The 25,471-nt window shown below is 40.0% G+C and overlaps 1 long non-coding RNA gene across 1 annotated transcript in view; it reads left to right on the top strand.

Annotated features, from left to right (window-relative positions):
• The first annotated feature begins 1,446 nt into the window (after window positions 1-1,446).
• The window catches only part of LOC136864195 (uncharacterized), a 36,366-nt gene continuing 12,341 nt past the window's right edge, over window positions 1,447-25,471 (top strand). The window contains exon 1 of the long non-coding RNA XR_010859284.2: window positions 1,447-2,340. This is a non-coding gene — a long non-coding RNA (uncharacterized lncRNA). The remainder of the gene's footprint in view (window positions 2,341-25,471) is intronic.

Here is a 25,471-nt window from a genome sequence, read left to right on the forward strand (position 1 = left end):
CTTCAGCTCTACACAGACTCTACAGCACAAGACCTTCAGGAAAATATAGACTTACTAAACATTGACTTACAGACTGTTAGTGAATGGTCTGCTGCCCACGGCCTGCAATTGAACCCTACAAAGACACAAGTAATCCTTCTTGGCCACCAAAATCAAATGGCAAGTATCAATAAACGTCCATTGCCGAGAGTAATCCTTCAGAATGTTGCAATTCCTTTTGTACCACAAGTGAAGAACCTCGGCGTTATCATGGACGAACGCATTACTTGGTCTGGACATATCTCACATATCTGCCAGAAGGTTTTCTCTGCTCTTCATTCTTTATATAAATATAAATACATATTTCCGATAAAACTTAAGCAGAAATTAATCGAGGCTTTTGTAATGCCACATTTCGACTATTGCGATGTTGTTTTCAATGATGTGAGGCCACTGCTGTCCTTAAGGCTACAACGCGCTCAAAACGCATGTGTGAGGTATATATGCAATCTAAGAAAATATGACCACGTGTCATCATCTTTCCTAGAACTAGAGTGGTCGCGACTCCACGTTCGTCGTAATCATCATACTCTGTGTCTCCTCCACCGAGTCCTTACTACATCTTCCCCAACTTACCTTTCTTCGCGTTTCCATTATTTCTCAAATGTGCATAACAGAGGTACACGGGCTCAAACATCAAACCTGCTCGTCATTCCTCACCATCGAACTGCAACATATAATAACTCATTTTCTGTGTTTGCCGCCCGAGAATGGAATCTCTTACCGGATGACGTCAGAGGAATACCAACCACCACTTTTCAACTATAGATAGATAGATAGATAGATAGATAGATAGATAGATAGATAGATAGATAGATAGATAGATAGATAAATGTCTTTATTGGCGTAGTTAAGGCCATTAGGCCTTCTCTTACACTAAACCAATTTGTACATAGAATCAAAGTTAACACTACCGTAATTAATACTAAGTATAGCACAGTTAAAGACAATCTAAATATTTTATAACAGAAATAAAATTCCACCCCAGTGAGATAAACATACTTACAACAATAATAATAGGCCTAATAATAATAATAATAACAACAGCAACAACAATAATAATAATAATAATAGCTAGTAGTAATAATGCACTAACACCATCAGTAAAGGACTAGAAATGGATGGATGGATGGATGGATAGATGGATGGATGGATGGATGGATGGATGGATGGTTTGATGGTTTGTTTGTTTGTTTGTTTGTTTGTTTGTTTGTTTGTTTGTTTGTTTGTTTGTTTGTTTGTTTTGCCTTTCGACAAAGGGATAAAAATAGAGCAATATCCTAGAAAAGCTATCTCATGATATGAATGTATGTGAGCATATTATCGCAGAAGAAGTTGATCTGAGAAAGAGGGTTCGGCGATGGAAACAGTTAACACTAGGTCGAAGGTTATCAGTCAACTAAGCAGAAAGTGAATTATATCGTGAGGGATTGGTCAAACAAGAAACAGTTCATTCGAGGAGTTCAGTGAATTTATACTGTTAACAAGCTGTAGTGCGGTGGAAATTGTGACAATGATATTCCGTACTTTGATTATGCTCATTTTATTAGCTTCAGCGCGAGGTGGGGATTTATCCTCTCACGATATTTCATATATAGGAGGAGAACTTCAGGAATACAAATCTGGCATAGAGGTGTTCATAGAATATCTGCAAACGTTAAATAGCACTGGCGTCTTCCGCAACAGGGTGAAGGACACCTTCCTCATACCTATAGATGAAATTCAACATTTGCAAAAGAACTTAGACCATTTGAAGGAAACCATCACCGAACATCACGATAAAATAGCTGAGCTAACAAATAAATTTAATACATACAATAAAACAGTAACTGAAACCATTTCACGTCAAGAACAACAAGCAATAAAAATAGAGCCTCAGTTAGCGGTTCTTGAAAATCAAGTCCAAAATCAGTCATCAGTATTCACTCAGCTTCAGCAAGATTTAACAGACTTAAGAGCAAGAGTAACAGGACGAGGCAATGACATCCAAGTCTACAACCAGAAGTTCACTTCTCTGGAACAACTTTTCCAAGAGCACGAAAATAAATTCCAAGGTATTATACAACAAACCGACCAGTTTGAAAGTGATGCTACAAACTTGAAGGATGACAACGTTGTTTTCAGCGAATTTATCAACAGTCTAAGTGAAAAGCAGGATGAATTGACAGACAAAGTGTCTGACTTGGCGAATGAATTGGAGAAGCTAAAGCTTGCTGGACCGAAAGTGGCTTCACCTGGTGGTGCGGCCACCATATGCTCCAGATGGGTCAACAAACATCATTGAAGTCTTCTATATGGGAGGTATAAACGGTGTCATTGTTCTAAATGATATTATTAACAATTCATTACAAAGTTTAGTAGTATATAACAAAATAATAATAATACCACTATTAGCTAGTGACCATTTTATTATCAAAACTTAAGTGTTGATAAACTTGCTGTGCGGAAAATAGAAGAGATCTGACGTAACTCGTAAACTCCCACCAGTAAATTCAGTTAGTTGGTTATTATTATTATTATTATTATTATTATTATTATTATTATTATTATTATTATTATTATATGCGTTGGGTAAAGACAGTATGTAAATTTTATTTCATCTCAGATGTATTGACTAATCATTCCCATTTCTTGTACATGATTGTGGAGAATTACAGTCACATTAATTAATTGTTTGTTTATCATAATTTCATCAGCTCGCGTCTGAAGTAGTTCTTTTTTTCAGTGTTTCCGAAACATCACCAGACAAAGTGATCTTTCGAACTGATCTTCACACTAATTGCAGTTTCGAATATACTCACGAGCGTCTGACTGTTATGTCTTTATCATAAGTTGATTTCGTCATATCTGTAATATTTTGCATCTGTTCATCTCTTTGGCTGAATAGTCAGCATAAAGGCCTTCGGTTCAGTGTGTCTCGGGTTCGATATGTTAATCGCATATGGTTAATTATTAAGTATCGAAGACTGGGTGTTGGTGTTCGTCCCAGCACTCTCGCCTTCATTCACTCAATGTGGCTTTACTAAAAACAGACGGGCCTTCCCGCACGTCAGTTCTGCAGGTTTCACCGAGCAAGTAGCTGCCTCTGTGGATCCGTGGTAGAGTGTCGGCCTCCGGATCCCAAGATAGCGGGTTCAAACCCGGCAGAGGTAGTCGGATTTTTGAAGGGCGGAAAAAAGTCCATTCGACACTCCATGTCGTACGATGTCGGCATGTAAAAGATCTCTGGTGATACATTTGGTATTTACCCGACAAAATTACTTAAATCTCAGCCATAGACGCCCAAGAGAGATCCGGTTTACTCTGTCTGCCATCTAGCGGACCTAGAGTAAAACGGAACGTCGAAATTGACGAGCAGACAGCCAGATGGCGTCAAATCGAAATGTCTGCACACGGTAGCTGAGGCCATACGATTATTATTATTATTATTACCGAGCAAGTGACTGTGCGGTTTGTGTCGCGTAGTTACCAGGTTCAATTCGGGAGATAGTGGGTTTGAACCCGACTGTCGGCAGCTCTGAAGATGGTTTCCGTGGTTTCCCATTTTAACACCAGGCAAATGCTGGGGGTGTACCTTAATTAAGGGCACGGTCGCTTCCTTCATGCTGTCGTGACCGGTGAAGTGAGATGAAGTTGATGCACTGTACACAAATCAGGGACGATGTTAGCAAGGATCGAGTTTTCTATCAGAAGTTCGGGCACCTTTTACAGTTGAAAGGTCACGATTTTTCTCCAGCAAGAGTAAGAGATAAATTGATAGGATAATGTTTCCAAAGTTTATTTGCCTTTTTCGTAATGTTTCTCCTTTCTAACCTGATGATTTATCTTGGCTGCTGTAGCGAAATTTTTTTTGTTATATCTTTCATGCTTTCATAGCGTACTGAAATCTGCTCGATTATTATATCCACGCAACCATTAAATACAAAAATTCGGAATATTCCTTCATCAATCGCCAACTCATCAGAGAACCTTACGACATGAGGTTATATTTTCTTTTTCTTCCTTAATCCGTTTACCCTCCGGGGTTGGATTTTCCCTCGGACTCAGCGAGGGAGCGCGAGACTTTTGTTCGGGGAGATACAGCTGGGAAAGAGGACCAGTACCTCACTCGGGCGTCCTCACCTGCTATGCTGAACAGTGCCTTTGTAAAGGTGGGGGGTGTAATGTGAAGATCGGAAGGGATAGGCAAGGAATAGGGGAAAAAGCGGCCGTGGCCTTATATTAGGTACCATCAAGGCATTTGACTCGAGAAATGGGAAGCCACGGAAAACCACTTCGAGGATGGCTGAGGTGGGAATCGAGCCCCCTTCTACTCAGTTGACCTCCCGAGGCTGAGTGGACCCCGCTCCAGCCCTCGTACCACTTTTCAAATTTCGTGGCAGAGCCGATAATCGAACCCGAGCCTCCGGGGATGGCAGCCAATCACACTAACCACTACACCACAGAGGTGGACGTTTTTTTACTGGGACTATTTTCCATAAATTTGCTATTTCTTTCGCTACCCTTAAAACAGTATTCGTTAAATTTTGTCCCAATTCTGACAAATTATTCTGAACACGTTTTACTACTGAGGTAGCAGTAGTGTCAATGGATTTATTTTGCAAATATTTCGAAACGGTATTCATTGACTGTAATATTTTGCACTGGAACATTAACAAAACCACGTAGTCAAAACAGTTTAATCGTTTTGTAATTACCATGGCCTCTCTCTTTTCAGATGCTTTCGAAACCAGAATTATATTTTCATGATTTGTCAGAACCATTTTTCAATGCACTGTCAAACCACGAATACCATCTAGTAGGACTAAGTTCCTTTTGGAGTTCATTTCATTGTTCCACTATTAAGTGCATTGTTCAGTGTTGTGCCAGCGCGGTAAACATTCGCTGAAATATATATATATATAGTATATCCTGCATGGAAGTATAAACATCTCTGATGTCTGAGATGTCCTTGACAGAATTATTTAAAACTAAATTTTAGTTGTAAGTCGCATAATATACATAAATAGTTGTCGGTAATCTCTGCCTGACCAGGAGAATTGGCCGTGCGATTAGGGGCGCGCAGCTGTGAGTTCGCATTCGGGAGATAGTGGGTTCGAATCCCACTGTCGGCAGCCCTGAATATGGTTTTCCGTGGTTTCCCATTTTCACACCAGGCAAATGCTGGGGCTGTACCTTAATTAAGGCCACGGCCGCTTCCTTCGTATTCCTAGGAATTTCCTGTCCCGTCGTCGGCATAAGACCTATCTGTGTCGGTGCGACGTAAAGCAAATTGCAAAAAAAGAATCTCTCCCCGATACGCGCTTGCAGTCCAGATATAGGCCGCTCATATTAGCCACGTCGTCATGTCCTTGGCCACGACATTTATTTAGATCCAACTGATTGTTTTCTGGTATAATCGAAATGTTGTCCGGCTCCATGGTTAAGTAGTTAGCGTACTGCCCTTTGGTCGCAGGTGTCCCGGGTTCAATTCCCGGCAGGGTCAGGAATTTTAACCATAATTGGTTAATTCCGCTGACAAAGGGGCTGGTGTGTGTGTTGTCTTCGTCATCAGTTCATCCTCACCACGACGCGCAGGTCCCCTATGGGCGTCAAATTGAAAGACCTACATCTGGCGAGCCGAACTTGTCCTCGGACACTCCCGGCACAAAAAGCCATACGCCATTTCATTTCATCAAAATGTTATTTTCAAACGACTTTTTTGTTTGGTATTCCATTTCATCAAACCCAATAAAAGATTCGTGAATAGTTATTAACCTCCCTGCATCGAATTCTACATATCTCAGCACGACATATAACTGATCAACCCTACATATGTCCTGGTTCGTATCCAATAAAATAGAAAATTAGGAGCATTTTTAATTTTGAGAACTATTAAGTTCAAAACTGTTTTTGACAATAGTCATATTAGTTTATTTTGCACTTTAGGGCTTAATTACTTTGTTCTGATTTTCTCATTGTCAATATGAACTTTCAGTAGAACATCATAACTTATAGAGCTAGTAACTCAACAACGCTTAGAAAATTTTTCTCTTTTATGAGAAGTCTTTTTTTTTTTTTTTTTTTTTTTTTCGTATTGACCATGGAATGGTAAGTTTCAGCGGGCTAATGTTAAAATTGCATTCAATATCTTAAATAGTGTTGCCGTAATTCCTTTATATTCCTCTAAAATGTGACACAGCCGACTTGTTACTCTTCGAGTGCTTGTAAGTTAAACAAGACGAGAGATGAATCATTGATGTCTCATGTATCACTAGTTTTTGATAACCCCTGTCAATCTTTAGCGCCACGCATTATTAAAGTTCATGTTGCTCCGATCATCGAAAAGTCAACATGGCAGTATACTGTGTTTATTATTATTATTATTAGTATTATTAGGAACAACTGTGTGTAAAGATGGGAAAAGGCGAACATCTTGGTGGAATGATGAAGTGAGAGCAGCCTGTAAACGTAAAAAGAAGGCTTATCAGAAATGGCTCCAAACAAGGGCCGAGGCAGACAGGGATTTGTACGTAGATGAAAGAAACAGAGCGAAACAAATAGTTGTTGAATCCAAAAAGAAGTCATGGGAAGATTTTGGTAATAACCTGGAAAGGCTAGGTCAAGCAGCAGGGAAACCTTTCTGGACAGTAATAAAGAATCTTAGGAAGGGAGGGAAAAAGGAAATGAACAGTGTTTTGAGTAATTCAGGTGAACTCATAACAGATCCCAGGGAATCACTGGAGAGGTGGAGGGAATATTTTGAACATCTTCTCAATGTAAAAGGAAATCATCATGGTGGTGTTGCAAACAGTCAAGCTCATGGGGAGGAGGAAAATGATGTTGGTGAAATTATGCTTGAGGAAATGGAAAGGATAGTAAATAAACTCCATTGTCATAAGGCAGCAGGAATAGATGAAATTAGACCTGAAATGGTGAAGTATAGTGGGAAGGCAGGGATGAAATGGCTTCATAGAGTAGTCAAATTAGCGTGGAGTGTTGGTAAGGTACCTTCAGATTGGACAAAAGCAGTAATTGCACCTATCTATAAGCAAGGGAACAGGAAGGATTGCAACAACTATCGAGGTATCTCATTGATTAGTATACCAGGCAAAGTATTCACAGGCATCTTGGAAGGGAGGGTGCGATCTGTCGTTGAGAGGAAGTTGGATGAAAACCAGTGTGGTTTCAGACCACAGAGAGGCTGTCAGGATCAGATTTTCAGTATGCGCCAGGTAATTGAAAAATGCTACGAGAGGAATAGGCAGTTGTGTTTATGTTTCGTAGATCTAGAGAAAGCATATGACAGGGTACCGAGGGAAAAGATGTTCGCTATACTGGGGGACTATGGAATTAAAGGTAGATTATTAAAATCAATCAAAGGCATTTATGTTGACAATTGGGCTTCAGTGAGAATTGATGGTAGAATGAGTTCTTGGTTCAGGGTACGTACAGGAGTTAGACAAGGCTGTAATCTTTCACCTTTGCTGTTTGTAGTTTACATGGATCATATGCTGAAAGGTATAAAATGGCAGGGAGGGATTCAGTTAGGTGGAAATGTAGTAAGCAGCCTGGCCTATGCTGACGACTTGGTCTTAATGGCAGACTGTGCCGAAAGCCTGCAGTCTAACATCTTGGAACTTGAAAATAGGTGCAATGAGTATGGTATGAAAATTAGCCTCTCGAAGACTAAATTGATGTCAGTAGGTAAGAAATCCAACAGAATTGAATGTCAGATTGGTGATACAAAGCTAGAACAGGTCGATAATTTCAAGTATTTAGGTTGTGTGTTTTCCCAGGATGGTAATATAGTAAGTGAGATTGAATCAAGGTGTAGTAAAGCTAATGCAGTGAGCTCGCAGTTGCGATCAGCAGTATTCTGTAAGAAGGAAGTCAGCTCCCAGACAAAACTATCTTTACATCGGTCTGTTTTCAGACCAACTTTGCTTTATGGGAGCGAAAGCTGGGTGGACTCAGGATATCTTATTCATAAGTTAGAAGTAACAGACATGAAAGTAGCAAGAATGATTGCCGGTACAAACAGGTGGGAACAATGGCAGGAGGGAACTCGGAACGAGGAGATAAAGGCTAATTTAGGAATTAACTCGATGGATGAAGCTGTACGCATAAACCGGCTTCGGTGGTGGGGTCATGTGAGGCGAATGGAGGAGGATAGGTTACCCAGGAGAATAATGGATTCTGTTATGGAGGGTAAGAGAAGTAGAGGGAGACCAAGACGACGATGGTTAGACTCTGTTTCTAACGATTTAAAGATAAGAGGTATAGAACTAAATGAGGCCACAACACTAGTTGCAAATCGAGGATTGTGGCGACGTTTAGTAAATTCTCAGAGGCTTGCAGACTGAACGCTGAAAGGCATAACAGTCTATAATGATAATGTATGTATGTATGTATGTATTATTATTATTATTATTATTATTATTATTATTATTATTATTATTATTATTATTATTATATTATATTATATTTGCCTTTATTTGTAGTGGCGAAGTTAGGACTCATGGTCCTCTCTTACACTTAACCACACTTCATTAACATTGTACATCTGAGAGCAATATTCATAATCATATCTTAAAACTACTATTATAAACTAGAAACAAAATATGAAGCAAAATAACATAAACTCTATAAATATTCTTAGTCATGTCTTAAACTATCGTTACAAATTAAAAGTTGATTGACACTAAATACCCTAAGCACAGTAAACGTACATTCATACACACATTCACTCTACCAGATTCATTCAGCCTGGCGGCACACATCGAGGAGATGCTCACGGCAAGACAACTTCAAGGAATTTAATGATTGTATGGCTCTAATGTTGTGGGGGAGAGAATTCCATATTCTAGCTCCATTTGCAACAAAGGAACGGCTGAATGCTGCTGACCTGCTGAGAGGGATAGCAAGTGTACTGCCGGAGCGTGTGTTATGCTGGTGGAAAGAGGATAGGAAATTGAGTTGTGAAGATAAGTAGTATGGGATATTCTCTTTTAATACTCGAAAGATTAATACTGCCACGTGGAGGTTTCTATATTGTTCAAATTTTAGAAAGGAAAGTTGTCGATAATAAGGGGTAACATGAACATCATAGCGTAAGGAAAAGATAAATCTAATACACGAGTTCATAGCACGTTGTAATCGGTTTAGTTGTTCTCTCGTGGCATCAATTAGTACTACGTCACAGTAGGAAAATATAGGGAGGATAAGAGTATTTATAAGCCTAATTCTCATGTTTAGTGGCAGCATATTTTGATGATATTTTAGTGGGTGAAGGGACGCGTACACTTTTTTACAGATATTTGTAATGTGCTCTCCCCAGTTAAGATTCTCGTTTATAATTACACCAAGATTTCTTACCGAGTTTTCGTACGGAATAATTTTACCAGATAAAGTTAGTGGAGGAATGTTTTTGTTTTTTGCCGCACTGATTTGTTTCGTCTGCCCAACAATAATAGCTTTAGATTTTGATGGATTAATTAAAATACAGTTTTCATGAGCGTATGCACAGATATTATTTAAGTCAGAGTTCATAAAACCTATTGCTTGATTGATGTCTGAAATTTTGGAATGGTAATAGATCTGCAGATCGTCAGCATACAAGTGGTATTTACAGTGTCTTAGCCGTGTCGATATATCGTTAATATAGATAACAAAGAGAAGTGGTCCAAGTACAGAGTCTTGTGGTACTCCTGAAAATTTCATTACCCATTCAGATGACCTATTCTGAATAATTACGCGTTGTTTTCGTTCCGTAAGATATGAGAGAAAGAATTCTAGAGCTGTCTGTCCAAGGTGAAGCGATTTTAATTTAGCAACCAGTACGTCTATATTTACTGTGTCAAAACCGCTGCTAAAATCAAGAAGTGTAAGTAACGTCACCTGCCTTTCGTCCATAGCGCGTCTCATGTCGTCTGTAACTTTCAGCAGGGCAGTGGCCGTACTGTGTCCCTTTTTGAAACCCGATTGTAAAGGGTCAAGTAGTTTGTATTTATTTAAATAGTCGGTTAATTGCACGTGTACTATGCGTTCAAGAGGCTTGGAGAGAGATGAAAGTATGCAAACAGGTCGATAATCTGTTATAAGTACAGGTGAGGAAGTTTTGGGAACAGGATTTATAATGGCATTTTTCCACATTTTTGGAAAGAGGCCACTTGTGAGGCACGTGTTGTATATATGAGTAATGGCAGGAAGAATAATGTCAATGATGTGTTGTATTATGAGTATGGGTATTTCATCAGGTCCTACAGCAGATGATGTAATTGATAATACCTCGCGTTTCACATCAATCTCTGTGACTTCGCGAAATTCAAAGAATGGCCTATTTGGTGGTGGCTGGTTCAGAAAGGATTTTATAGTCTGTGATATTGTGTGTATTTCCGGTTTAATTTTTACTTCAGAAAAATGAGCATTCAATCTCTCCAGAGAGATGTCTGGATTACATGGCTGGGGCAAAGCTTTCCCAATTCCAATGGAACGAAGTTGTTTCCAAGTGTTTGACACATTTAAATTTCCAGCCAGGTGATTGTGAAAAGAAAATTTCTTATTTCGAATTATTATTTTAATTCTATTCCGAAGTGTCCGATACTGTTCAAGCGCTCTGGAAAAGTGTGTGCGTCTGTAGAGCCGGTGTAACGCGTCACGGTGAGACATCATTTGTTTAATGTCATCGGTCAGCCATGGAGAAGGAGATCGGGAGACTTTGGCCGTACGCTTAGGTGCATGCTTATCAGGGAGACCAAGTATAAGTGAACTTAAAGTTTCAACTTTCTTATCGATACCGTTTATATTTTTTACGTCATCCCAAGGACTATTCAAGGCGTCAACTCTCAGATGATCTAAGTTTATATGTTTAATGTCCCTGAATGTGATGTATCTGGACTTATTTGTCCATTTGTCCATGTGATACTATTTCCTGTGGGTTGTTAGTGACCATTAAGTCAATTAGTGTATGTGAAGATGAGGTATGATTTGTCGGTTTTAGTGAAAGTATTGTCATGTCACACGTCTGGAAAATACTTAAGAGTTGCTTTGTATCTCCAGCCTGTTCCAGTAAATTAGTATTGAAGTCTCCAAATATTAAAATATGTTCATAAGCAGGTGATAGTCTCTGCAGGATGTCTTCAATGTCTGAGAGGTGACCTACCCGTGGTGGCCGATAAACAACTCCTATTAGGGCTTTAACTGTTGTCACAGTTATCTCGGCAAAAATGAACTCAGGTCTGGGGTCAGGACAGTGGGCAGATGTGCATACGATTTTACATTTAATATCATCTCTACAGTACAAGGCTACTCCTCCACCTCTTTTATCTATTCGGTCATGCCTGTAAATATTATAGCCCGTTATGTGTACCATACTACTAGGGATAGTTGCGCGTAACCAACTCTCACTGATACAAGCTACGTGTACATTACTGTTTTCAAGGAGAGCTGTTAGCTCCTCATGGTGAGCAGGTAGGGATTGAGAATTTAAATGAATGCAGTTCAATGAACGTGCGTTGGCCTGAAATACTTTCTCTAATGAGCCTTGGCAGCGGGGTGTCTCCGTTCTCGGATAGGAGAGGTTAGGGGTAGCGGGACAGTCAGGTCCACAGCTGGTAGTGGTTATAACAGTACTCATCACACAAAGCAGAATACCAAGAAGAATACATGCTTCCTACCTGCGTATTTCCTTTGATATCGCGCCGGCTTTTCATGCACTCAATCACATTCACACCCAATAATAAAACACTATAATACAAACTTAAACTAATCCACATTGTCGTTACTTCACACTGTTTCACCCCCTAGCTGCTTGAATAACATTGTTAAGGTCAGCTCGTGTGGTCACTTGAATTTTCTTCCCATCAGAGCTTAGAATAATGATACGTCCATCCTTAGTCCATACAGATTTCTGACCGAAGTGGTCACGCGCGGCGTTTAGTATGTCCTTTCTCGTTGCTGTTAGCGATTCTGTTATCAGCATACCCGATCCCTTCAGCGATTTCTTTGCACGCCAAATACGGTCACGTTCGTGATATCGCGTGAACTTTATTATGATGGGCCTCTTCCCTCCCGTCACTACCTCACCTGTTGTTCTCTTTGGTTTCCCAATCCTGTGACAGCGATCTAAATTGTCCAGTGTCAAGTCTATTCCTAGGTGGGATTTCACAACACCGAACACCTTGTCATAGACGTCCTCGTTCGGAGCTTCTGCCACCCCGTGGAGTAATAGGCAGTTTCTCCTGCTGTACTGCTCTGCTTCGTCGATTAGGTCGTCCTGTTTGGAGATCTGGTTGTGCATTTGGCAGTGGCGGCTCGTTTGGGAGGCGCTAAGGCGCGCGCCCCCCACAGGGTTCCATTAAATTCGGGAGTTTTAATCTTAAATGTTAACAAGGGAAATATTTTACTATAAGATTATTATCAAGGGCGCGAGTTGTACTGTGCTGCGGCGCGATGCTCTGCTGGCCCTACGCAGGAGGGCGCTCTCTCACAGCGGACCAAATACTCCCGAGTCTCGCTTGACTGGCCTTGAGGGAGCCAATCAGAGGCGCAGTAGAGATGTGCTGTTCTACGGAGATTCCGGCGCGTTTCTGCCGCGGCCCATCGTTGCAGCCAACCTACCCGAAACATTGGTGATATGATTTCTATTTAACAGGGGTCAGTTTATGCCATTTCTCTCCTAAAACTAGGAACTATTTTACTGAGGCACTTACCTGAGTTAAATGTGCCGGTATACATTTAAAATAGTCTTGTAATTTTTAGGATTATTAACTAACGAAACGAGTAACGACTGTAACTACTGGCTCCTCGCACTTGACTCATGTTGGCCATACTCATTGGAGAGCGCGATGTTTAACTTTGTGTTGATGAATGACCGTGATGTGACTGTGACAAGGTGAAATTAGGAGAAAGGTTGTGATTTATATCTAGCCGTAGTGTTATATATGCACTTCGTACAGTATGATTACCGTCGAACATATTGAAGAACTAACGTTTTCTTCTCTTTCTACCGAGAAGAAAGTCGAACTGAAGGAGTGTTTTAGGCCGACACCAGACATCTTGTTGAAAAAACCGGAGACAAAGAAAAATGAAAATAGGGCTTTCCAAAGACAAATTAGTTCTCCTGACGTATATAACAAGAACTCGCGGATATGTGGAAGGGATATCTCAGAAACCTTTTACTGCTTTCCTTGCCCGCTATTCTCCCGTTCTAGGAAAGGAGATAAATGGATCACCACAGGTGTGATATCAATAGTACCATGGACTTTGAAATGCTTGGTGAAGTCAATGTCGTGTCTTGTGTAAGTGATCACTACAATGAAACTATTCGTAAACATAACTCGATGGTGGACAAGAACAGGCAATTATTATTATTATTATTATTATTATTATTATTATTATTATTATTATTATTATTATTATTCAGTAATTATTATTCAATGTTCAGTCTTCAGCCCTAAGGCTGGTTGGATCCTCAACAGCTCTGCCATCAGCTGTCATAGATGGCCTAGGCATCACTGAAGAGGCATACTAGGGAAATGAGTGAGGTAGTTTCCCGTTGCTTTCCTCACTGAGCCAGAAGTTGCTGTTACATATCAGTCTGCGAAGCCCACTGAAATGCACGCACCAACCGACCCTATGAGCAACATTTTCACACCATTCATAGCAGGGACTGGCTGCAGAAGGAATGGAATTACTAGCATCGCTCATACCTCAGTCACTTTCATATTGTCAAAGCCAAGGATAAGACAGAGACAGATCAATGAAAGTAACAAAATTGCTCTAGCCCATACCAGAAGACATAGTGCACTGTAAACACTAGGTCCTGCCAGTAAAGGCATTTAATAATATTAATATTAATAATAATAATAATAATAATAATAATAATAATAATAATAATAATAATAATAATAATAATAATCAAAACAATTGCGTATGCATTGCACCGTATAGTGTTCGAATTGTGTATCTTGATAACATGTTTTGAAGAACTTGAGATATTTGTGGAATTATGAAACTAAGGTGCGCCCCCCACTGCTGATATCCACGAGCCGCCACTGGCATTTGGGTAAGTTCGGACTTCACCTCCTTGAGCTCCTCGGTGACAGCAGCTCTGAAAGACTGGAACTCAAGGGCGAGTGCGTCTAGGGAAACATCGCCGGGGTTGGTAGCACTGCTGTTGGTGGCGCGCGTTGCTTTCTCGAAGCGAGCTTGGATGTCGTTTAGCTTTTCTTCGAATGAAGAAATCCGCTTGGTCAATGACTTTAGAGACATTGTGAATGAATGTATGTAGCCACTGAGTGTTATTTAGTTATGAAACTTGACCTAGTACACACGAATTGCAGTTAAACTTGCTGATTTGCTAGGTGGTTTACGGAGCTCTCTCACATGCACTTCTTCACTGCCGCGATTGTCACTGTGTAATTTCATTGCACGCCATTTGGTCCGTAAGAACATGCGGCCAGCTTTGTACATTTAAAAAACAGGAAGGTCAAAAAGCAACATCTGTACAACATGGTACCTTTCATGGCATTGTGACTAATTGGTGAATTGGTGATAGAAATGTTAAGTAACACAATCAAAATCTATGTATGGTTTGCTCTGTCTTTCTTTTAATGCATTAATAATATTGGTCGAAATATCTATTTGTCCCTCGCAAAATGAACTTTCGACTGGTGAGGTTCTGAATTAACTATTTTTATTTTAAAAACTTTATTTAACTCACCACTGTGTCGGCCAAGATCAGTGTCAATTATATTTTTTGCAAAGTCACTCTGTTGTGCTGAAATGTCACTAAAATATTGCATTGCATTTCCCTGACTTTAGCGCTGCATTCTCACTTAAAATCTCAACCGACACGCCAGACACGGATCTATCACAAGACGTAACAGATGTAACACTATTGCTGCTGGAACCAGGCAAAGAATCTTTACAAACACTTTCAATGAAAAAAATCATTTTTTCCAAAATGTTAACAGATTTTTTCCTTTTCACGTTTTCTCTCGGGTTTTTGGAAACCACTTAAATACTTCTATTTACCGGTACTTGAATTCATCTATATTTACATCGGTCTGTTTTCAGACCAACCTTGCTTTACGGGAGCGAAAGCTGGGTGGACTCAGAATATCTTATTCATAAGTTAGAAGTAACAGACATGAAAGTAGCAAGAATGATTGCTGGTACAAACAGGTGGGAACAATGGCAGGAGGGTACTCGGAATTAGGAGACAAAGGCTAATTTAGGAATGAACTCGATGGATGAAACCGTACGCATAAACCGGCTTCGGTGGTGGAGGCATGTGAGGTGAATGGAGGAGGATAGGTTACCTAGGAGAATAATGCACTCTGTTATGGAGGGTAAGAGAAGTAGAGGTAGACCAAGACGACGACGGTTAGACTCAGTTTCTAACGATTTAAAGATAAGAGGTATAGAACTAAATGAGGCCACAACTCTAGTTGCAAATCGAGGATTGTGGCGACGTTTAGTAAATTCACAGAGGCTTGCAGACTGAACGCTGAAAGGTATAACAGTCTATAATGATAATGTACTTATATGTATGTATGAATTCATAATATGAACTTGTGCACACGTCACCAAGTCACCAACTGAACTGACCACACCTGGCTGTGAATTACCATCGCCATCCACTTCTAAATACGGGCTGAGGATTTCCCTTTGAATGATGAATGCAATCAAACGTAAGTTTCGAGCCTACAACCTGCAAAGAACGTGGTGAAGTACCTGGGGAGTTGATTTTTTTAAACATTTGAAGTACCTGGGGGGACCTGGCAACACAGACTGACAAACAGGTACGTACACTGAGTTGATTTTTGTTGACATTTTGGCATTTGGTCCGTAAGAACATGCGGCCAGCTTTGTACATTTAAAAACAGGAAGGTCAAAAAGCAACATCTGTACAACATGGTACCTTTCATGGCAATGTGACTAATTGGTGATAGAAAGCCACGGTACGGGAACTTGGGTTGGATGAGAACAGTTTAAATACAGACTATAGAACAAACGTATCACAATGTTAAATTGGCTTCACTTAAAAATTTGGCTATTGCTTGTTATATACGGATGTCATAGCTGCTTAACAACGACGAAATGGAAGTGGGAAGTGGAACTTAGAGTTGTATAAGCGTTTGATATAAATTGGTTACTTGTGGTTTGTGTCTAGTGCATCCTAAAAATGTATGGTTGAGGCCCGCTTCTTAATTGGGGTCATGAGCTGATATTTTTGTGCATGTGCCATCCCAGCCCTGACCAGCTGCCAGTTAATACCCAATTCAGGGACTGACCAAATTGCATCAATCAATCAATCAATCAATCAATCAATCAATCAATCAATCAATCAATCAATCAATCAATCAATCCTGATCTGCATTTAGGGCAGTCGCGCAGGTGGCAGATTCCCTACCTGTTGTTTTCCTAGCCTTTTCTTAAATGATTGCAAAGAATTTGGAAATTTATTGAACATCTCCCTTGGTAAGTTACAGTATTCCAATCCTTAACTCCCCTTCCTATAAACGAATATTTGCCTCGATTTGTCCTCTTGAATTCCAACTTTATCTTCATATTGTGATCTTTCCTACTTTTAAAGACATCACTCAAACTTATTCGTCTACTAATGTCATTCCACGCCATCTCTCCACTGACAGCTCGGAGTATACCATTTAGTCGAACAGCTCGTCTCTGTTCTCCCAATTCTTCCCAGCCCAAATTTTTCAACATTTTTGTAACGCTACTCTTTTGTCGGAAATCACCCAGAACGAATCGAGCTGCTTTTCCTTGGATTTTTTTCTTTTCCTGAATAAAGTAATCCTAGTGAGGGTCCTATACAATGTAAACCCTGTGTTGCATCAGTATACGCAATGTTCCAATAGAGAGTTACAAGGTGATCAGCTCTGTAAGTAGGCGATGTTCAGATGTTTCATCAAAACAAACAACAAGATTTTTTTACATTGTATAGTTTAATTCGGCACAGAATACGTTCGCTGGTTTCATTTCTAATATGAACAAAATTACGTATTCAAGTATAGTGTACTATTGAATGATTTGTCGGCCCCTGAGCCCGTTCCCCCACCCCACCACGCGGCGGGCCCTGCGGACCCGTTAGTTATGCCCCTGTACGCTCACAATACATTACACTACGAACCACCAAGCAATAGTGAATATATCCCTCCACATAGGTTATACATAAGTTTGCGATTCTAAGTTTCCTCCTCCCGAGAAAATGTCTTAGTTTATATTGTGACCGTATCGGCTCTATGAATATTTATTATGAAATTAATATATGGGAGGTTTGTGCTCGTATCTCGGAACGGAAGAGGTGCGGTTGACTTCGCACTGTCGCAAGAGCATTTGTTTTCTCATGAGTTCGGATGACTTGTTACAATCCAGATGAGGTGGCATTTGTCACTAGACAACAAGGTCCCTTGACTGTTGATCTCTGTGGCGTGTGGTCCCATGTGTTCATGACCCAGTCGGAGTAGTTTTTCGTTGTCGCATGGTCCCCCAATATCTATATATATAAAATAACTTGTCCTGACTGACTGACTGACTGACTGATTCATCATCGCCGAGCCAAAACTACTGGACATTAAAAAATGAAATTTTGGGGATACATTCATATTAAGATGTAGGTGCTCGCTAAGAGAGGATTTTTGGATATTCCATCGCTAAGGGGGTGAAAAGGGGGATGAAATTTTAAAATGAGTGTATCTATATCTCAAAACTTTAAAAGTTTACGGAAGTAAAAATTGGCATTTAGAATCTTCTTTAAAAATAAGGAAACACGTAATTTTTTTTTGTTTTCAGAAAATCCCAATAGGAGGGGTGAAAAGGGTGAAAAGGGGGTTGAATGCCTTTAATCAGGATACCGATACTTATATCTCAGAAGGTGAAGATATTACAGACCTGAAGATTGGTGTTTGGGATCTCCTTTAAGAATAAAGAAACACGTATTTTTTTGTTTTTTGAAAATCCAATTAATGGGGGTGAAAAGGGGGTGAATTTTAAAATGAGTGTATCTATTGTAACGGTTCAAATCCCGTTACAAGATGATATCTGTATTTTATTATTGTATGATTTTATCTGTATTATTATTATTATTATTATTATTATTATTATTATTATTATTATTATTATTATTATTATTATTATTATTATGTTCGTATTATTATGTTATCTGTGATATTGTTACTATTATTGTAATTATCCGTTTTATTCAATTCGATTTTGCAATTGCCTGTTGCTTGCAAGATTGTACTTAGATGTATGCATATATACGTATGTGAAGAATAACACTCAATACCTGTACAGTGAGAATTGTTGTATATATCGGAGATTGGTTGTAACGTTGGGACATTGTGCAAGATTAGTGGCGATTCTGCCAAGTCATCGCCACTTCATGGCTACGGCATTGTATTTATTTAGATATGCGCTCACGGAGTTAGCCGCCTCCGGGCTATTTCACCACTGTATGTAATATTTGCCGCGTTGTGGGAGTATGTCATGGTTATTTCTGGAGATTACGTAGCGGTGTCAACCAACGTCTATATAAGGTGGATGCATATTGTAGCGTCACTCATTACTTATACGGATGCAGTACAGTGAAGAAGTCTACTAGATCAAGAAGCCTTAGTTGGTCAGTCAACCAGTGTGAACGAGAGATGGTGAAGACTCAGTGAGCCATTATTGGTCATTGAGAGAGTGAGACCAAATGGTTGGTCCGTCACTTAGTGGAAGACACGGACGCAAGGGCTTACCATGAAGTCAGAGAGGGCAACCCAGGACCTACCAAGAGGTAATACCATATTGACTTACAAAGAAGTCAGATGATATGGAGAAGAAGCAGTCACAAGGATGTATCACCAAGCTAGGCGTGACACATCTACAGTAAACACCAGATCAAAGGAATACGTCGTAATTACACTAAAAGTGTTGAAGGTACAGTCAAGTGAATCAGTGAGGGAAATATTTCGTGTAAATTGTTAAATGTCCGTTCAAGAAGAATTCAAATTCATGCCTAGTTTCTTTCAGTCGCAATGTCATAATTTCATATTCTCATCTGTTTTATCGCAACAAGACTCACTATTTTTTGATATATTATTTAAAGAATATATATTGTTCTATCAAACGAATTCATAGTTTCATTTCATTGACAGTAATATATCTTAACCTCAAAGTTAATGGGGAAACCGAACGCCAATCTCCTTTTCCCAGAACTTATATGGTATGTTGTCAAAAGTAAGCTTATTACCCCACACCCTAGAGATAGTCAAGAGTCTCATTCTATTATTGCTGCACTGAGTGGCAGCTGGCGCCCTTCAAATAACGTATGTGTAAGTAAGCAGGTAACAAGTAAGTGTGAGTACAAGGTTCGACGAGTGTGTATTTTATTTAATGAATGTTAATTTTCATAATTTCCATTTTAAATGCAGATATTCAGATTTTTCAAGTTAAATTCAGATTTATATGTTTGTAAATATAGTCAGCGACTCAGGAACATGCTCACACTATATCTCAAAACTTTTAATGTTTATAAATGTAAAAATTGGTATTTAGAATCTCCTTTAAAAATAAAGAAACACGTATTTTCTTTTGTTTTCGAAAAATCCCAATAGGAAGGGTGGAAAAGGGTTAAAATGGGTTGAATGCCTTTAATGAGGCTACTTACATTTCAGAACCTGAAGATATTACAGACCTGAAAATTGGTATTTGGGATCTACTTTAAAAATAAAGAAACATGTATTTTTTTTGTTTTTAGAAAATCCAATAAATGGCGGTTAAACAGGAGTGACAAATTGGGGTGAATTATTTGAAAGACTATATCTACAGAATATCTGAGAAACCTAAAATGTTAGACATAACAAGTGGGTATTTGGAATCTCCTACATAAAGAAACATAGGTGATTTGTTTTTGAAAACTCCAGTTAGGGGGGGAGTAAAAAGGGGTGAAATTTCAAAATGAGAATTTCTACAGTATATCTCAAAAAAACTTAACAATTTACAGAAGTGAAAAATGGTATTTTTATCTCTATTAAAAATAAAGGGACGTGTATTTTTAGTTTTCGGAAATACCACTTGGGTGGAGGGGGGGGTAAAAGTGACTGAAAATGGTGTTGAATTATTTTAATTAGGCTACTGATATCTCAAAAATGATGATGTTACAGACGTGAAATTTGATATTTGGAATCTGCTTTAAAAGTAAAAACAGACGTATTCTCGGAAAAATCCAGTGAAGTGGGGGGAATGAAAGGATTGAAAAATTAATTGACTTAACTGTATGAGAATATATACATCTAATAAAAATTAAAGTTGTTACAGACGTGAAAATTGGTATTTGGATCTCCTTTAAAAACAAAGAAAATCACGTTTTGGGGGGGGGAACCACATTTGGGGGGCGGGAGTGAAAAGGAGTCGAATTCCTTTCATGAGGACACATATATCAAAAACTGAAGAAATTATAGTCGTTATAATTGGTATTTAGAAGATCCTTTACTATTAAAGAAACGTGTATTTTTTGCCGGAAAATTCACTTAGGGGGGAGGAGTGTGAAAGAAAGTGAAAAAAGTGAATTGTTTCTATGGGGATACTTATATCTCAAAACAGAAGGTCATAGACGTGAACATTGGTGTTTGGAATCTCCTTTAAACATAAAGAAACACGCCTTCTTTTAAATTTTTTTGGTGGGGGCGGTAAATAAAATTAACGGCGGTGGGGTGTAAAAGGAGGTGAGACCAATTGATTTTACTGTTCATAATGTACTTATAAGGAGCCTCCGTTGATCAGGCGGCAGCGTGTCGGCCTCTCACAGCTGGGTTGCGTGGTTCAAATCCCGCTCACTCCATGTGATATTCGTGCTGGACGAACCGGATGCGGGACAGGTTTCTCTCCGGATACTCCGGTTTTCCCTGTCATCATTTTTTCCAGCAAGACTGTCCAATATTTCATTTCATTAGTCATTCATCGATCATTGCCCCAGAGGAGTACTTCGGCAGCCAGCATAATTCCTATTGTCGCCGCTACATGGGGTTTTATTCATTCCATTCCTGACCCTGTCGAATGACTGGAAACAATGACAATGGCAGCAGATGTAATTTACCGCCAAGTAGCGGTCTTGCAGCTTACTGTGGGGTCCAGAACATCTAATAATAATAACAATAATAATAATAATAATAATAATAATAATAATAATAATAATGTTCTGGACCGTTGTCAAATGTGCGGACCGCGCTGGAAACGGATCCTCGACGGGTAATGACTAAGAATTCAGTCCGGTTACGGGTTCAGTATAGCCAAGGCACCCATGATTACACCACGCCGGATCTCCTGAAGGATTTGATCCATATAAAAAATGCTTATAGGTAAAGATGACAAAGATTTAGGGACCCAACTGACCGGGTGGAATACCGGGACCTAGCCCGGGAAGTACGAAATCGATTTCTGGAAAGAAAGATTGAAAAATGGGAGGAAACTTGCCGTAATCTATTAGAAAACGAGTTAGATCGCGAATTTTGGCGGGTTCTCTCAGAAAACGAGTCACATCGCGAATTTCGGCGGATTTTATATAAAACAATTTCAATTATAAATTTCAGAATAATACCGTAGCGAAGCACGGGTATCTTGCTAGTATATCCATAAAGTAGGAGCTACATGGAGGGCATGGCCGCTCGCTTCAAGTGATTGCCGCAGAGAGTAGTTTAGCGGGGAGCTCCTTGTATTGTCTACGTCCTGGTTTATTTTCTTGCTAGTTGCTTTACGTCGCACCGACACAGATAGATCTTATGGCGATGAGGGGATAGGAAAAGGCTTGGAGTGGGAAGGAAGCGGCCATGGCCTTAATTAAGGTACAGCCCCAGCATTTTACTGGTGTGAAAATGAGGAAACCACAGAAAACCATCTTAAGGGCTGCCGACGGTGGGATTCTAACCCACTATCTCCCGGATGCAAGCTGACACAAACCGCGTAGCCACTTGTTCGGTTTACGAGAAACTTCCATCCAAACCAGTTCTATCTTAAAATATACAATAGGTGGTTAGTGCTTAGAGCACTTGCCTTCTTACTATCTTAAACACAGGTGGTTAAGTGAGCCCTGAGCAGAGCATAGTTAGTGTCACACGGCAGACGCCATCCGCCCACGTCACAGTGCCTGTATTATTATTATTATTATTATTATTATTATTATTATTATTATTATTATTATGTTGTACAAGCTAAGTGTTCTACATTCTGTGCTCCTCACACTGCGCCGTACCTTGGCAAGAACTCAACTTCTGGTGTTTCGTGAGCGGATATGCGCAAGAGTGTCTACTGGATTGAAAAATGAAAACCTACAACCTGTTTTCCAGTCATTGACCGGGTAAGGGATGGAATGAATGAAGCAGATATAGGCTATTAGTACGATGGGGTCGCCACTCCCAAAGTGATTTATTAATGAATGATAGATGCTATGAAATGAGAATGGAGAGTGTTGCTGGAATGAAATATGACGGGGAAAACCGGAGTACCCGGAGAAAAATCTGTCCCGCCTCCGCTTTGTCCAGCACAAATCTCACATGGAGTGACCGGGATTTGAACCACGGTATCCAGCGGTGAGAGGCCGACGCGCTGCCGTCTGAGCCACGGAGGCTCTCCTACTGGATTGTTTGGGGGTTTTAATAATGAATTTATGTAAAGATAAATTCTATGCAACTCTGTAGTACTATTAATATTTTGCTTTATATTGATTATCTATCTTACTTCGCTGGTGACCTGTGATCAGTACCACTATATGAGTTACACCGTGGGTCTGCGTAGCCTGTGATTAGTACGCAATATGTAAGGAACACCACGGGAATACCGGCGCCCGTGATTAGTACACCTAGGTGAGGAACACCATTACTTTGCGTTGCCTATGAGTAGCACCATTATGTGAGAAAGACCATAGGTCTGCGTTACCTGTGCGACGTACGATACTTGTGAGTAGTACCATAATGTGTGGACCACCGTGAGTCTATGCTACTGATTAGTGCCGTAGCATGCCAATTACCACGGTTCTACTTTACTAGCGATAAGTAGCAGTATGAGGGGCCGTTGGCCTGGATTTTGGTCCCCTTTAGACATCAAGCATCATCGTTTGAAAAATGTGCTATAGAAGCAGTCCCTTGTTCAGTCATACTATTGTTTTAAGATAATTTCTGCATTCCGGGTCAGATCCACTGACTGTCTTAAATTCATATTCATCCATGCATTCTTCATCATCACGTTCTGAATTCTGGTCAGTGGATGTTTTTGGACTTTTAAATTGTCATTACATTTCGTTCCATTAGGGGACGATGACCTAGATGTTAGGCCCCTTTAAACAACAATCATCATCATCATAATGTCACTGGTGAACGAAATAGTCAATAAAAATGCCGAGATTCTTCCTATTGATGAACATGATGAGGTGAAGTATTTGGCTATTTTTTTGAAGGAGATATTTATTTATAATTATGTACGTATTATACTATTAAAAACAGCCCCGCGGTGTACTGGTAGCGTTCCTGCCTCTTACCTAAACGCACCGGGGTTCAATTCACTCCCAGCCCAGGGATTTTAATTCTGGACTGAGGACTGGATCGGAGTCCATTCAGCCTCGTGACGAGCTGTATAATATGAGAGGCAGTAGACCCGGGAAAGACAATACATGTGAGGACGTCATCACGCTCACCAAGAAGTACTGCAGCATCGGCAGGCCAACTGGCTGGGCAGCCGTCGTCTTGGCAGAACAAGGCCCTAATGGGCTATTGCGCATAAGCAACGATTTATTAGGTTGGTTGGTTGGTTGGTTGGTGTTTAATCCTATCCTATTGTAGAGGCTTGAGATATAGTGATCATCAGGTCCAATTACTTGGTGTGTGTTACGTATCTCGGATGATCTGTGGGACTATGATGTCGATATTGGCGTGTGGCTGCAATTAATTGGGCTGTTGTTGGAAAGGTGTTGTATATTAGTTACAATCCATGCATCCACTTAGAGTTGACTAAGAAACTCGACAATCTCCAGGTTGGGAATTTAAAACTACTTCCTATTTTCTCAGATGTTGTAATGAGGCTGAGTGTACGTTGTTCAAGAGTGGCATTAACAGAAAACAAACCTGTGACCACCTTGCGGGAAAACAACACGAGGCTAAAAGAAAGAGTTATTATCTTAGGCCTCACTAAGAAAGCTCGCTGCTCGTTTAACGTCGCACTAACACATCGAAGGTTTTCGGGGACGGAGAGATGGGCCTTAAAACTCACAGCTGCGCGACCAACTCGGTCGATGGAAATATATTCCGAATGTCAGTTGCATGATGGACGTGTTCTGCGTTCAGAACAAATACTATCCTTCAATATTTGTTGGTCTAGGTGTGTAGGTGTAAGTGCCTGCCTCTTACCCGGAGGCCCCGTGTTCGACTCCCGGCCAGGTCAGGGATTTTTTTCTGGATGTGAGGGCTGGTTCGAGATACACTCAGCCTACGTGATTACAATTGAGGAACTATCTGACAGTGAGATAGTGGCCCCGGTCTAGAAAACCAAGAATAATGACTGAGAGGATTCGTCGTACCGACCACACGACGACACATCGTAATCTGCAGGCCTTCGGACTGAGCAGCGGTCGCTTGGTAGGCTATGGTCCTTCTAGGCTGTTGCGTCATGGAGTTTGTTTTTTATCTATGCCCAAGAGTGCATGATATTTTTTACTTGACTAGTAATCTTAAGTCATAATCCACAGGACCAAGAGTTTGACGTGGAAAACGAACTTCTGGACAAGACTTTCCATTTTGAAAATCTCACCTGTATTACACAAGATCCGAACCACGGGCCACATTCGTGAGAAAATAGCGACGAAGGCCTGTAATTAAATATATATATATGTGTATATATGTGTGTGTGTGTGTGTGTGTGTGTGTGTGTGTGTGTGTGTGATTGTACGACAGAAATGAAGTTTAACTTTTAAATGCCGACCCTGGGTGATATATGTGAAATTAGAGCTAAATATCAGTACACTCGGGTGATACCATTAGGAGACGAAGCTTCGGGGGCTATTGTTGATTCACTTCAAGGAATTGGGATATATTTTGTCATCATCCTCGAGTATATGTGAATGTTGTTATATGATTTGTTACAGTGTTGTTACAGTGTACCCAAAAAGTCCATTCCAAAATGATAAAAAATTACTGGGCTGATCAAAAAATGAAGAAGATGAACCAGAAATGAATTATGATTAACGTGGTCCATGGCAGAACATAACGGAAACAAATTGTATAATAATAATAATAATAATAATAATAATAATAATAATAATAATAATACCGAGCAAGTGGCCGTACGGATTCGGTCACGCAGTTATCAACTTGCATTCAGGAGATAGTGGATTCGAGCCCCTTTGTCAGCAGCCTTGAATATGATTTTCCGTGGTTTCCCACTTTCACACCAGGCA

This window comes from Anabrus simplex, chromosome 2 (genome assembly GCF_040414725.1).
Source record: "Anabrus simplex isolate iqAnaSimp1 chromosome 2, ASM4041472v1, whole genome shotgun sequence".
Taxonomy (NCBI): domain Eukaryota; kingdom Metazoa; phylum Arthropoda; class Insecta; order Orthoptera; family Tettigoniidae; genus Anabrus; species Anabrus simplex.